At 49.5% G+C, this 15,086-nt stretch overlaps 1 protein-coding gene across 1 annotated transcript in view; it reads left to right on the top strand.

Annotated features, from left to right (window-relative positions):
* The first annotated feature begins 9,063 nt into the window (after window positions 1-9,063).
* PACSIN2 (protein kinase C and casein kinase substrate in neurons 2) overlaps window positions 9,064-15,086 on the top strand; it is a 142,370-nt gene continuing 136,347 nt past the window's right edge. The window contains exon 1 of the mRNA XM_023221796.3: window positions 9,064-9,218. The gene's annotated coding sequence lies outside the window, so the exon portion shown is untranslated. The remainder of the gene's footprint in view (window positions 9,219-15,086) is intronic.

Genomic DNA, 15,086 nt, shown 5'->3' with positions numbered 1-15,086 from the left:
AAAAAAAAAAAAAAAAAAAAGAATACTGGAGCAGGAGCCAGAAGGCCTGAGTTTGATTTGAGAGGGGTCTCTGAATCCTAATGGCTGGCGGACTTTGGGCCACTCGCCTGACTTCCCTGGGCCTCAGCTTCCTCGCCTTAGAAGAGGCTAGGACTCACCTTTGGGGGTCCTCTGGCTTAGATGTTCTGTGGCCCCAAATGCTCCACACGGCTGCCCCCTGCCCTGTCTCCCACCTACCCACTCCCTGCCCCATACTGAACTGTGAGGTGAAGCCACCCTCCAGGCCTGTTCACCTTCTCACTGCCCATGTGGTGGGCTCTCCTTTCTTCATGCCCCTGCGGGGGAAAGGGAAAATTCCTTCCTCGCACACTTCCAGCATCTGCCTCGTGCTGTGCACAGTTCTGGGCCAGACGACTTACAACGACTTACAACCATCAGTCACCCATGCCAGCTTGGACCCGCCATCTGTGGCCCAGACCCAGAGAGAGGAGAACTTGAGACAGAGTTGGCCTCACCTGCCCCCTGCCTCCAGCGGGGCTGCCTGGATTGGAGTGTGGGTTCCCATGGGTCTCAGACCTGGTCGGAGGCTCAGCAGAAGAATGGGGGACAGGGAGACAGGTGGGGGTGGGAATGGAGGCTGGGAGGTGCAGGGCACCGTGGGAATGGAATGCAGGCAGCAGGTGCCGCCCTGCAGGATGGGGAGATGGGGCCTCATTCTTCTGTGGGTGATAATGCCGGTGGGCTGGGTGCTAGCTGGAGCCGAAAGTCAGCTCCCCAGAGACACGTCCATTCCTGGGAGGCAGAACCCCTTGGCTCCACTCCCGTCGGGGCAGGGAGTATGGGTGAGAGGGAGCTGGGACTTGCCACGCACCTCAGTGGCTTGCTCTCCTCTTTCACAGACTAGGAGGTGGCTCTGGGTTAGGGCCATGACAGCCCGGGCCAGGAACCAGCATTGGTGGAGCCAGTACTTACTGTGTGCTGTGATGGGCATGCACACTGAGCGCTTCCTTCATGTGACTGCATTGAGTTCTAGCAGCACCCCATGAAGCAGGGGTGAGCTATCGCTCCCTGTCCAGATGAGGACATTGAAGCTGAGAAGTGAGTGGCTTGCCCAAAGCCATGTGGCTTATAAAGGATGTGTGTGTGTGGCAGGGGTGGGGGCAGTGGGATTCCAATTCATCTCTTTGTCCCAGGATGACGGGAGGGGATGTCCTTTAAGCTCTTGGGCACAGGTTTACGGAACAACTTGCTGTTTGTGTGTTTCTTTTTCTTTCTTTCTTTTCTTTTCTTTTTTTTTTTTGAGATGGAGTTTCACTCTTGTCGCCCAGGCTGGAGTGCAGTGGTGCGATATCGGCTCACTGCGAACTCCGCCTCCCGAGTAGCTGGGATTATAGGCATGCACCACCATGCCCAGATAATTTCTTGTATTTTTAGTACAGGTGGGGTTTCACCATGTTGGCAAGGCTGGTCTTGAACTCCTGACCTTGTGATCTACCCACCTCAGCCTCCCAAATTGCTAGGATTACAGGCATGAGCCACTGCTCTCGGCCTCAAGGCTGGTCTTGAACTCCTGACCTCAAGTGATCTGCCCCCTCCTAGGCCTCCAAAAGTGCTGGGATTACAGGCATGAGCCACTGTGCCTGGCAGGCATTTTATTTTTATTGGTACACAATTTATAATGTATGTATTGGTGTACAGGTTATTTTACAAGTTCAAGTGAATAACATTTATTTGTTATAGGGCTGGGCGCCATGGCTCATGCCTGTCATCTCAGCACCCAGCACTTTTTTTTTTTTTTTTAATTTAAGACAGAGTCTCATTCTGTTGCCCAGGCTGGAGTGCAGTGGCAAGAGCTTGGCTCATTGCAACCTCCACCTCCCGAATTCAAGTGATTCTCCTGCTACAGCCTCCTGAGTAGCTGGGATCACAGGCACCCACCACCATGCTTGGCTAATTTTTGTATTTTTAGTAAAGATGGGGTTTCACCATGTCGGCGAGGCTAATCTTGAACTCCTGACGTCAGGTGATCCACTTGCCTTGGCCTCCTAAAGTGCTTGTGAGCCACCACACTCGGCCAGTATATGTCGTATAATGTATGTATTGATGTACAGGTTATTTTACGATTTCAAGTTAATATTTGTTATAGGGCTGAGCGTTATGGTTCATGCCTGTAATCCCAGCATCCAGCATTTTTTTTTTCAGGCAGAGTCTTACTCTGTCACCCAGGCTAGAGTGCAGTGGCATGATCTCAGCTCACTGCAGCCTCCACCTCCTAGGTTTAAGTGATTCTCATTCTTCAGCTTCCCAAGTGGCTGGGACTATAGGCACTCACCACCACACCCAGCTAATTTTTGTATTTTTAGTACAGATGCAGTTTTGCCATATTGTCCAGGCTTGTCTCGAACTCCTGACCTCAAGTGATCTGCCTGCCTTGGCCTTCCAGAGTGCTGAGGTTACAGGCATGAGCCACTGCGTTTGGCCAATCTCAGCACTTTCAAAAGCTGATGTGGGGCTGGGCACGGTGGCTCACGCCTGTAATCCCAGCACTTTGGGAGGCCGAGGCGGGTGGATCACGAAGTCAGCAGATGGAGACCATCCTGGCTAACATGGTGAAACCCTGTCTCTACTAAAAAAAAAAAAAAAGAATACAAAAAATTAGCCAGGCGTGGTGGTGGCGCCTATAGTCCCAGCTACTTGGGAGGCTGAGGCAGGAGAATGGTGTGAACCCGGGAGGCGGAGCTTGCAGTGAGCCGAGATTGCGCCACTGCACTCCAGCCTGGGTGACAGAGCAAGACTCCGTCTCAAAAAAAAAAAAAAAAAAAAAGCTGATATGGGAGGATCACTTAAGACCAGGAGTTCAAGATTAGTCTGGGCAACACAGTGAGACCCCATCTCTGCAAAAAATATTTAAACCATTAGCCAGGTGTGGTGGGACATGCCTGTAGTCCTAGCTATTTGGGAGGCTGAGGCTGCAAGTATGATCACACCACTGCATTGCAGTCTGGGTGACAAAGCAAGATCCTGTCTCAAAAGAAAAAGGAAAAAAAAAAAAAAGAAATAGCATGCAAGGCCCATATGTAATCTTGTACCCACATTTAAAAAGTATAAAAATTCTCAGCACGGCAGTGCTTGTCTGTAGCACTAGCTACTCAGGAGGGCTGAGGTGGGAGGATCACTTGAGCCTAGGAGTTTGAATCCAGCCTGGGCAACATAGCAAGACCCTGTCTCTCTCCAAAAAAAAGTACAAAGAAATGGTAAAATTACTTTAAAAATTAGGAATGCAAAAGGTTTATTAAAAAAAATTTAAAAAGAGAAAATATTTGCTATAAAGTTAACCAGCAAGGGCTATGTTACTTTTTTGATGCATTCACACTTTGAGAAGGCTGCAGTGTTTTAAAAAGTAGCCTCAGTATCTCATTTTACTTTTTTTTTTGAGACGGAGTCTCGCTCTGTCGCCCAGGCTGGAGTGCAGTGGCCGGATCTCAGCTCACTGCAAGCTCTGCCTCCCGGGTTCACGCCATTCTCCTGCCTCAGCCACCTCGCCCGGCTAGTTTTTTGTATTTTTTAGTAGAGACGGGATTTCACCGTGTTAGCCAGGATGGTCTCGATCTCCTGACCTCGTGATCCGCCCGTCTCGGCCTCCCAAAGTGCTGGGATTACAGGCTTGAGCCACCGCGCCCGTCCCTCATTTTCCTTTATACTAAGGCAATCTGGATTCACAGCAGTTGCATCCAATAACTTTTAAAAAATTTAGTTTTACAACTGCAGGATGCCTTTTAGTTTATCTAATTAGGAGCTGGTAAAGGGTAAGATGATTGGCTGGATTCAGAATGGAATCTGTTGGCTTCTGGGACCTCCTCATCCTCCTGCATAGCAAGGACTCAAGGAGGGACTATTGCCAGAGTTTCTATCTTCATCCCAGAGTAGAAAATACTTTAAAATTTATCACAGAAAGTCTGGACATTGTTAGGTTTTCATTCCAAATTTTAAAACAGTTACTTTGAAATTGTTGACACTGGCCCACTTTGGTACAAATGGTAACAGTGTAAACCCAAACCCTCCAAATGAGCTTTTACACTTAGTAAAATAAGGTAGAAGTAGAATCAATTAAAGAACTTGTAAAAAGTTGAGTGATCCCATGGCCGGGCGTGGCGGCTAACGCCTGTAACCCCGGCACTTTGGGAGGCCAAGGTGGGCGGATCACGAGGTTAGGAGATCGAGACCATCCTGGCTAACACAGTGAAACCCTGTCTCTACTAAAAAAATACAAAAAATGAGCCAGGCGTAGTGGTACGGGCCTGTAGTCCCAGCTACTTGGGAGACTACTTGGGAGGCAGGAGAATGGCGTGAATCCGGAAGGCAGAGCTTGCAGTGAGCCGAGATTGCACCACTGCACTCCAGCCTGGGTGACCGAGTGAGACTCCGTCCCAAAAAAAAAAAAAAAATACATGGAGTGATCCCAATTCAGGGCACCTTGGAAAGCCCTGTTCCTATGCTGTTCCATACCTACCTTTGTCTGGGAGCAGGCTCCAGCCAGGCATGGCGGGAGTGGAACATTGTACTTGCTGGTACAATTTTACGTGAGCAGACATGTGCAGGCCAGAATGGAACAAAACAAAACAAAGCCAGGAAGATTGGGGTAATTGCCTCCTAATCAATGACACATTTACAAGGAATTCAGATCTTTACACATACTGGGCAGGGGAGCAAGTCATTCGGAGGTATTTCCAGAAACGTGTTCCTCCAGCCGCTATAGTTAACGCTCTGATATGGCCAAAATATTAACAATTGGTGCACAGCACGTGTTCTTAGGTTTGTTTTCCATTTGTTTATGTATGTATTTATTTATTTATTGAAACAGGGTCTTGCTCTGTCACCCCGGCTGGAGTGTAGTGGTGCGATCTCGGCTCACTGCAGCCTCAACCTCCTGGGCTCAAGTGATCCTCCTACCTCAGCCTCCTGAGTACCTGGGACTACAGGCATGCACCACCACATCTGTCTAATTTTTTTTTTGAGACTGGAGGTCTCATGATGTTGCCCGGGCTGGTCTCCAACTCTTGAACTCAAGTGATGCTCCCGCCTTGGCCTCCCAAAGTACTGGAATTTCAGGCATGAGCCACCATGCTCAGCCTTTTCTTTCAGACACAATTAAAAAAAAAAAAGAGTGAATATACCCTGAAACACTTTCACAAAATTAGGGGCCCTTGAACACACTGAACAATGACCTGTGCCAGGCCCCATCCTGAATATTGCAGAGTGAACTCACAAATCCTCGCAGATTCCCTAAGCTAACAATCACTAGGTTTTGTGATTATCCCCATTTTACAGTAGGGAAAACCGAGGGCTGGAGTAGTGAAGTCACTTGCCAGGGCTGCAGACCTCCTTGCCGCTCGACTGCCTTACTGCCTTGTTTCCCTGGCTTCTCCTTGTGCCTGCAATGCTCCAGCCAAGTGGAACCCTCCTCTCTTCCTGGACAGGAGGATTTATTGCCTCCTGATCTTTGCTCTCTGTAATCTTCCACTCATCTTAGCTCAGGTAAACAGTACTGTCTTCAATACCACTCTGCACCCTTTTCTGTTCTAAACTCTATGTTCTTGCCGAATCTTTCCAGGAACATCAGCAGGACCCAGGTCCACCCCAAGCCACCTTCCCTGCCTGGCATGTTCTAAATATTGGAATTATTGAGTGAGTGAATGTCTGTAACAGATTTTGATTTTTTTTTCTTGAAACACATGTATCACTGTACAATCCATAAATCACTGTACTTATCACACTGAAATACACATATCTCTGTATTTTCAGCAGTACAACCATATCTTGTGTTTTAAATTTTTTGAGAATATTACATTCTCTGTGCAAGTATGTTTTAGCCCAGACTGTTTATCCAGGCTGCTTAGTGGGAAATGGTTAATAAAGGACTAAACTAAAGCCGGTCAGTCTCAGTCCCAGGCACTCTGTGGCAATGGTCACATTTTGAGGGAAGGAAGGAGCAGCTGACAAGGCATGGCCACACGTCCGCCGTTCAGACATAGCATTCACAGTCGTGTGCCCGGAACAGCTCTCCATGCTTTGACTCTTTACCACAACCCTGTCGCTCTTCCTAATCCCCATGTCACAGAAGGGACACAGAGGTGCAGCGAGCTACAGTGACTGGCCCAAGGCCCCTTGGCTAAAAAGGGGTGGAGGCAGGATTGGGCTCCAGGCTTGTTCCAGTATGACTGAAGGAGGAGGCTGGATGGAATGTTGTGAAATGTTTGTGGGGAACAATGTTGGGGTGCTCACATCTGGCGACGAGGAGCTATCTTTGGAAAAATACCCTGATAAGCTGCCAGGACAGTAGGTATAAGGCCCAAAGAGTTCAGGTAAAGATGTCAAGCTGCTGGGTCAAGACAAGGAAAGGAATGTCGTGTTTGTCTTGAGAAGGAGGAGGAGAGAAAAGAAGAAGGGGAGAATGAAGAAAATCAAAGGCATGTGAAGTGGCCAGAGTGTGGCATGGTTCACGTGATCAGGTGGTGACTCCTGGAGCCAGGTGGCCAAAAAGGCTCATGAGGCATCCTGTCTTGTTGCTGGGCATTGTCAGTTTTGATGCCTCTCTCCAGCTTCCAGTCTCCAGGAACCCCTGCTAGACTCAGCAGTGCTTGGAGTGCAGGGGGATTTGTGCAACTGGATAAGGGGATGATGGTGAGGCCAGTGAGCATGCAGTGTGTGGAAAAGCAGGAGGCCTGATGACAGCCACTTGTTCAGAAACCTTGGGAGAGACTGCATACAGTGGCTCATGCCTGTAATCCCAGCACTTTTGGGGGATAACGCAGGAGGACTGCTTGAGTCCAGCAGTTCAAGACCAGCCCAGGCAACATGGCGAGAGTCTGTCTCTACAAAAATTAAAAAAATAATTAGCTGGGCATGGTGGTGCACACTAGTGGTTGCCACTACTTGGGAGGCTGAGGCAGGAGGATGGCTTTAGTCTAGGAGGTCAAGGCTGCAGTGAGCCATGATTGTGCCACTGCATTCCAGCTTGTCTCAAACCAAAACAAAAACCCCCAAAAAACTGGGAAGAGGCTCTGTGTTTTCTTTTTCTTTCTTTCTTTTTTTTTTTGAGACGGAGTCTCGCTCTGTTGCCCAGGCTGGAGTGCAGTGGCACGATCTCCGCTCACTGCAAGCTCCGCTGCCTCCCGGGTTCCCGCCATTCTCCTGCCTCAGCCTCCCGAGTACCTGGGACTATAGGTGCCTGCCACCATGCCCGGCTAATTTTTTTGTATTTTTAGTAGAGGTGGGGTTTCACTGTGTTAGCCAGGATGGTCTCGATCTCCTGACTTTGTCATCCACCCGCCTCGGCCTCCCAAAGTGCTGGGATTACAGGTGTGAGCCACCGCGCCCGGCCGAGGCTCTGTATTTTCATAGGGCATGCAATTGCGATGTAAGCTGAATTTACCCAGATATGAAGGTGCTGAGAGCTGATGGCTGAGTTCTATACAAATGGTCCAGAGGTATCGTGGGTGACAAAGAGGTCCCTGTTGGCTCAGTCCTGGAGAATGAGGAGAGACTTCTTGGCAGTGGCTTGTCCTGGCACTGCGTGTTGGTTCTTTTTTATTTTTTTGAGATGGAGTCTCGCATTGTGGCCAGGGCTGGAGTGCAGTGGCGCGATCTTGGCTCACTGCAACCTCCACCTCCCGGGTTCAAGTGATTCTCCTGCCTCAGCCTCCCGAGTAGCTGGGATTACAGGCGCCTGACACCATGCCCAGGTAATTTTTTGTATTTTTGGTAGAGATGGGCTTTCACTATGTTGGCCAGGCTGGTGTCAAACTCCTGACCTCGTGATCCGCCCACCTCGGCTTCCCAAAGTGCTGGGATTCCAGGCGTGAGCCACCGCGCCCGGCCAGTTCTTTTATTTCTTTCTCAATTATTGTCAGAAGGACAATGCCACAGAGCAGTCTAGAAAGTAAACAATCACTAGTTTTTTTTGTGGACTCATTTCTCGTCCCTATCTATATGTAGCAGCAATTCTACAGTTTCTACCATTTTGTATCTAGTTTTTCCTTTTACTATTATTTATCTTTTACTTTACTTTTTAGAGAACTGGGTCTTGCTATGCGGCCCAGGTTGGCCTCAAACTCCTAGGCTGAAGCGATCCTCCTGCCTCGGCGTCCCAAGTAGCTGGGATTCCAGGTGCATATCACCATGCCTGGCTGTATCTGGCTTTTTCTTTTAACATTTTAGTTTAAGCATTTTCCCATATTGCTACACAGTCATCATTATTATTCTCAAGGGTTGGGCTGACCTGGGTTTCTAATCCTGTCTCTGCCATTTACTTTCTTTACTCCACATCACCCCCAGCAAGTTACCTGGCTAATCCCTCACCTGGGGGTCCTCTCACCATCTTCTCCGCCTGGATGACATGAAGCAGTGCTTGGACAGCGCTTAGGACAGTGCTCAGGCCGTGCTCTCCATTTTCCTTCAGGAGTATCTCCCTCTGCAGAACGGGGCTAATACCCTATCATGCAAGGTGACTGTGAGAATTGGAAAGAATGCGTGTACTTTGCCTGGTGCCTTGTCATCCAAATGTATTTTATTAGAGAGAGCAGCAACATCCGCCCTCCCACCCCCCCTTTTAAGCGGGTCCACGTGGAATGACGCTTATGGCGCAAGTCGGAGGAGCTCCTAATGACATTAGTTTCTCTGAGTCCCTTGGGAGAGGAAACTTTCTGAAAGACTGTAGGATTACCTTCCCTGAACTTCCGGTCAGGTGCGGTGCTGCCCTGCCGCGCCCTCCACCCCTGGGTGCCGATGAAACCGCAAAACTCCGGCCCTGGGAAGCGAGTCTCAGGGACCACCGCCGGCGGACTGCTTTGGGAGAGTAACCTGCGCCACCCTCGCAGTCCATTAAATAGGCACCCCCTTTGATTGACAGGAGAAGTCACCAATGCGCGTCCTGGGGCGTTCCCTCGTGCTCACGGGGGTTGAGCCGCCTCTCTTCTCAGTTGGCCCAATCGGGGGCGCCGGGGAGGCTGTGGGGCGGGGCTCGGTGTCCGGCAGCCAATGGACAGAGCCCAGAGGGAGAGGCGAGGGCGGTGCGGTCGCGGCTGGCGGCAGAAGCGGTCGCGGGGGGTCTGGGCAGGGCTGGGCAGCGCTGCCGGAGCAACAGCGGGAGAGGGAGCCGGGACGGAGCCGAGGCTGGAGACGCCGTCGCAGCCTGAACAGAGTGTGCGGCGGATTGGAAGGTGAGTGGCCGCCGAGGTGAGGGGTCGCCGCGACGGTTGGGGCGCCGCGGGCGGGACGCGGGGGCGCTGGTCGGCGGCCGGGCCCGCGCCCTTTTAGGGCCGCAGCGCCGAGCTCCGCGCCCTGAGGGAAGCGGGTCGGGCCGCGCGGAACTTCCTGTCTCCGTGGGAGGGGGCGAGTGCTCGGGGCCCAGGGGGCGCCCGGAGAAGACATCTTGGGGAGGGCGAGTGGGGTCGGCTCCGGGAACGGGCGGGGGCCCGTGGGGGCGGCGCTGTGGGAGCGGGACAGTTTTCTGGGGTCCGGGGCCTGCCGGAGAGAGAAGTGCAGGAGCAGGCGGTCGGGGGTTAAGGGCTGCTAATGGAGTGGGGGAGGTGTAGACAGCTGCAGAAGGCGCTAGGGCGACTTTTGGAGGGACGCGATTTGGGAGGAAGCTGGGAATCCGAGGTGTGCAGAGGTTAGGCGAGGCTGCTGGAGCAGCGCTGGAGGGGAGGCGTGGCTGGGACGCTCCGGTGAGAGGGCAGGGCTTGGTCCTGGGGTGGCCTTGGGGCCGACGCAGGACACACGCGGATGCGCTGATTTGGGGCGCTTTGATGAGCGGCCTGCATTTCCTTCCTTCCCACCCTCCCTGTCCCGGCTCTGTGTGTGTGTGTGTGTGTGTCTGGGGAGGGCGGGGGGAGCAAAGCCCTTACCGCAGCACGTCCTAGAGCTGGGGCCAAGCAGGAGAGGCTGGGGAGGTTTGCCCTTGTGACCCTCGTCGGAGTTTCCCCAGACTCACTGAATCAGAAATCCGAACTCCCTTACTCCGCTAGGGCTTTCAAGCCTGACCAGGCATCCTGAGAGGTCCGCGATTTGAGAGGTAGTGATTGCTGCTGCTGTTGAATTTCATTGATTAAGTGGATTTCGGCTCCATCAGAGAAAGTCGATTTTCTTTTTAGAAGGAGTTGGTTGGTCAGAGGAGCAAGCTGTGCTATTGCCTTGGGGCCCACACGGCTGCAACTTTGAGGTTTAACAGGACCTGGGGATGCCACTCTCAGCTTGGGTGGCTGAGGGAGGGTGGGTGCACGATTCCTGGATCCTGTCTTCCCGTTTTACCCCTGCCTGTCCCGTGTTTTTGTGGTTAAGGGAGTAGGCTGCTCAGAGTCTCCAGGGCTGTTTATTGTTTACCAAATACTGCCTTGTTGTGTTGATGAAAAGCAAGAGACCATCTCAAAGAGTTTGAACCTCAGCTGCAGATGGTGAGCTCACACCTTCTTCCTTCCCTCCTTTTCGGTGCCTCCCTCTGCATTTATTCCCATGTGCTGAAGTTCTGCTTTAACCCTCCTGTGATTGCCAGGTTGGAGCCCAGGGCAAGGGAGCTGACCAGGTGGGCAGTGTTGAATGCCAGCCCTCCTGTTCTTGCCCAAGATGTTGTCATTCCACTTGATTCATGAGCCGGCCTGCATGCAGCCTCTTCATAGAGACATTGAAGCTGTGCCAGTGCAACTTGGATCTCTCTTGATTCACCTGGAAAACTTTCACTTGTGTGGACCTAAACTTAATTCTAGAGTTTGGCAGCCTCCTTGGTGAGGTTATGTTGGTTGAGATATGAGGCCACTACATCAAAAACATTTCTGTGGTATGTGGTGTGTTTTTCTTTTGACAGTAGTCTTAAAGCTTTAAAGAAAGTGGCCATTAGGCTGATTATATTTATTACTTGGGAATGTAACATAACACAGAGAAGTAGACGGGTGATTAGGTCTGCACTCTTTAACCGCTTTTTGGGAGAAGAATAACATCTCGTTTGAATGGAAATGGTATCCTTAGCTCGTGTTGCTTTGGGACTTGGAACTTTATTAGTTTTAATCTCAAATGTATATGAAGTTGTGATGTGATATTTAAATAATCTAGGCTGGGTGGGGTGGCTCATGCCTGGGATCCCAGCACTTTGGAAGGCCAAGGCAGGCAGATCACCTGAGGTCAGAACTTAGAGACCAGCCTGGCCAACCTGGTGAAACCCCGTCTCTACTAAAGATACAAAAATTAAGGCTGGGCGTGGTGCCTCACGCCTGTAATCCCAGCACTTTGGGAGGCCGAGGTGGGCGGATCACCTGAGGTCAGGAGTTCGAGACCAGCCTGACCAACATGGAGAAACCCCATGCCTACTAAAAATACAGAATTAGCCGGGCGTGGTGGTGCTCACACCTGTAATCCCAGCTACTCGGGAGGCTGAGGAAGGAGAATTGCTTGAAACCAGGAGGCGGAGGTTGCGGTGAGCCGAGATCGGGCTGTTGCACTCCAGCCTAGGCAACAAGAGCAAAACTCTGTCTCAAAAAAAAAAAAAATATTAATCTGGCATGGTGGTGCACATGTGTAATCTCAGCTACTTGGGAGGCTGTGGCATGATAATTGCTTGAACCCGGAAGATGGAAGTTGCAGTGAGCCGAGATCACGCCACTGCACTCTAGCCTGGGTGACAGAGACTCTGTCTAAAAATAAATACTCTAAAAGTATGCATATATTAAAAAAAAATAATATCTGGGTTTTCCAACATAGCATTCCGCAGGGAGATCACATTGACTTTTCCCTAATCCTGGGTACCCATCCACGTCTCTGATGGCCAGGCATTTCTGGGTGGGAGCAGAAGGGCATTTGTCCTTGCTTTTTTTTTTTTCTTTTTTTTGAGAGAGTCTCCGCCTTCCGGGTTCAAATGATTCCTCTGCCTCAGCCTCCTCAGTAGCTGGGGTTACAGGTGCCTGCCACCTTGCCTGGCTAGTTTTCGTATTTTTAATAGAGATGGGGTTTTACCATGTTGGCCAGGCTGATCTGGAACTCCTGACCTCAAGTGATCTGCCCACCTTGGCCTCACACAAATGTCCTTGCCTTTTGTTTCTTTATACCTTGAAAGTCCGTGCTGTGTTAAGGGCGCCATGCTCTGGCTTCCTGATTCTGAAGGGGTTATCAGTGGATGATTCCGGATGTTGTGGGATGTCAACCAGATCGAAAGGTTTCTTTAATAATAGTGATGGCACCTTATGTTTAGAGTTTGTAGTGGCATTTACCAGATGCTCTCTGACCACCTTCATCTGAACCTCCCAGCTGACTCGGGCCTGCTTTATCTGCCATCAAATTATAATGGCAGCTTTGTGGAGGCCACCCTGCAGATTATGCGATTAATGACCACATTCATGTGAGCGATAGTGCTGGCTTAGTTTTTTTCCAGTTAGGTTGTTTGGAATGGTAGTTGCATACCTGAGGGCAGTGCAGCAATGCCTTAGTTACGAAGTCAGTTTGCATTCCACAGGTAGAGTCTTTCCTTATGGCCAGGGCACTGATCCCTCATATACCAGAAAGTATCATTCGTCCTTGCCCCAGATAGACTCCAGATGTGTCCCAGTGGTGGTTCTTGGGTTAGTTTTGTAGGAATTTCTGCAGAATTTTGGTATTCAGATGAGTATGCTCTGTCTGTGGACTGGAGACAGGCTTCAAAGAATTCTCAAATTATTCTGCACAATGCATCATTTTTTGGTATCTCTGCAGTTCCAAGGGTAACTACTTGAGGGACAGTGGCCACCAAAGAGCACAAGTTTTGACATTTTGATGAAAAACACACATAAAACAATTAAAAACCATCTTTCCTTAAGTTACCTATTGAATTGTGTTTATTCTCATAATTGCATGTTCATCTGTTTGCTTAATAAAACTTAAAGCATCATAGAGTCTTTCTTGTTTCCTAGAATAAGGTCTTTTTTCTTTTCTTTTTTTTTTTGAGATGGAGACTTGCTTTGTCACCCAGGCTAGAGTGCAGTGGCCTGATCTCGGCTCGCTGCAAGCTCCACCTCCTGGGTTCACGCCATTCTCCTGCCTCAGCCTCCCAGGTAGCTGGAACTACAGGCGCCCGCCACCATGCCTGGCTAATTTCTGGTATTTTTAGTAGAGACAGGGTTTCACCGTGTTAACCAAGATGGTCTCGATCTCCTGACCTTTGTAATCCACCTGCCTCAGCCTCCCAAAGTGCTGGGATTACAGGCGTGAGCCACCGTGTCTGGCTGGTCTTTTTAATTTTCAATTAAAAAAATAAAAATAAATAAATAAATATATATATATATATACACATATATATGTGTGTATTTTAAAATAGAGATGGGATTTTTGCCATCTTTGCCAGGCTGGTCTCAAACCCCTGGCCTCAAGTGATCCTCCCATCTCGGGTTCCCAGAGTGCTAGGATTACAGGTTTGAGCTACCACACCCGGCCTATTTTCAATCCTTAAAAAATCATTTGCATGTTTCTTGACTTCAGGCACTGAACTAGACAGAGATGAGAACATAGAAATAATAAAATGGGGCTGGGCGCAGTTCTCATGCCTGTAATCCCAGCACCGTGGGAGGCTGAGGCGGGAGGATCACTTGAGGTCAGGAGTTCGAGACCAGCTTGGCCAATATGGTGAAACCCCGTCTCTGCTAAAAATACAAAAGTAGTCGGGGATGGTGGCAGGCGCCTAAAATCCCAGGTACTCGGGAGGCTGAGGCAGGAGAATGGCGTAAACCTGGGAGGCAGAGCTTGCAGTGAGCCGAGATTGCGCCACTGCACTCCAGCCTGGCAGGCAGAGCAAGACTCTGTCTCAAAAAAAAGAAAAAGAAAAAGAAAAAGAAAAGAAATAATAAAATGATGTTTCAGTTATCAAAGATCTCTCAAGAAGCCTTAAAAATGATACATAAGGCTAGAGATTTTGCTGTACCTTTGGAAAGTGCGTGTGTGGTGGTTTATAGAATGTATTCTGGGGCCAGATAAAATTTATATGATTATTTTTCCTCCCAAGAATGTGGGATAACAGAGGGGGAGGAGCATGGATGGAGACTGGGAGCCTTGGGCTCTTGTCCAGCCTTTTCCTGACTAACCCTGAGGTCTGGGACAATCCACACAAAACTCCGGGTCTCAGTTTTCACATTTGTAAATGGAAGAACTTAGAGGAATTTCACCTTTTGCAAATCTGACAGCAGCTGTGACCCCTTCCCACGAAGGGGGGACAGCTTCATAGGCCTGAACCCAGGTTAAGAACTGAATCATTCCATCGCTGAGCTCCCTCTCACCTGTGATATTCTGTAATCCTCTTTTCCGGGTCATTTTTGAGCTAATAATAATGCTGACTTGGATTTGTAGAAGGTACACTTCCACCTCTCATTCTTTGGTCCTCAAAACATTTCGGAGTGGTATGGGTGGCAATATTCCTTCCTGTGATGAAGAAAGTGGGCCAGGCTTGGTCAGCACGTTGATGGAGCACACAGCCAGAGGCCGTCCTGGGACCAGAACTGGGGCTCCTGGTTGCCATCCTGGGGCTTTTCCATTAGGCTTTGCTTCCTTGGTGGTTGTCATTATGAGTTATATTTGGCAGTTCAAATATCCCAGAATGTGTCACTCACAGAGGAAACTATTTGTTCATCTGTCGAAAGGACTGTTTTTCTCTCTGAGTTTGGATCACTAAACACCTTTCTGTATGTGAAAAGGCTACTCATTTGTTTTTGTTGTTTTTTTCTTGCCACATTTTTCATAGGGACAGTTTGTAGGGCTTGAGTGTTTTGAGCAGACTTATTTAATGCTTATTGATGAAAGAGTACATTAAAATGACTACCTCTCAGTTGCTTAGCACTTGAGATAGTTGTGAAATAAATGTTAAGTAAAAATTCCAAATGTCTGACTTGTCCTATCCAAATATGTCCTCACAGATGTGATGCTTTCTGCAGTCAAGAGGCTCCTCCCTGGGCCCAGAGCCGCCGAGTGGGTTTGAAGGTTGGCTGTGGATTGTGCCAGTGGCCAGGACTGTCCAACAATGGCTTCTTGTGGCCTTCTGGCTAGACTCCTAAGATTTTATGGACTAACTTTTTCGGTTTATT

Source organism: Piliocolobus tephrosceles, chromosome 19 (assembly GCF_002776525.5).
Source record: "Piliocolobus tephrosceles isolate RC106 chromosome 19, ASM277652v3, whole genome shotgun sequence".
Taxonomy (NCBI): Eukaryota; Metazoa; Chordata; class Mammalia; order Primates; family Cercopithecidae; genus Piliocolobus; species Piliocolobus tephrosceles.
Note: the sequence above shows the minus strand (reverse complement) of the source record. Positions and strands in the feature narration are given on the sequence as shown.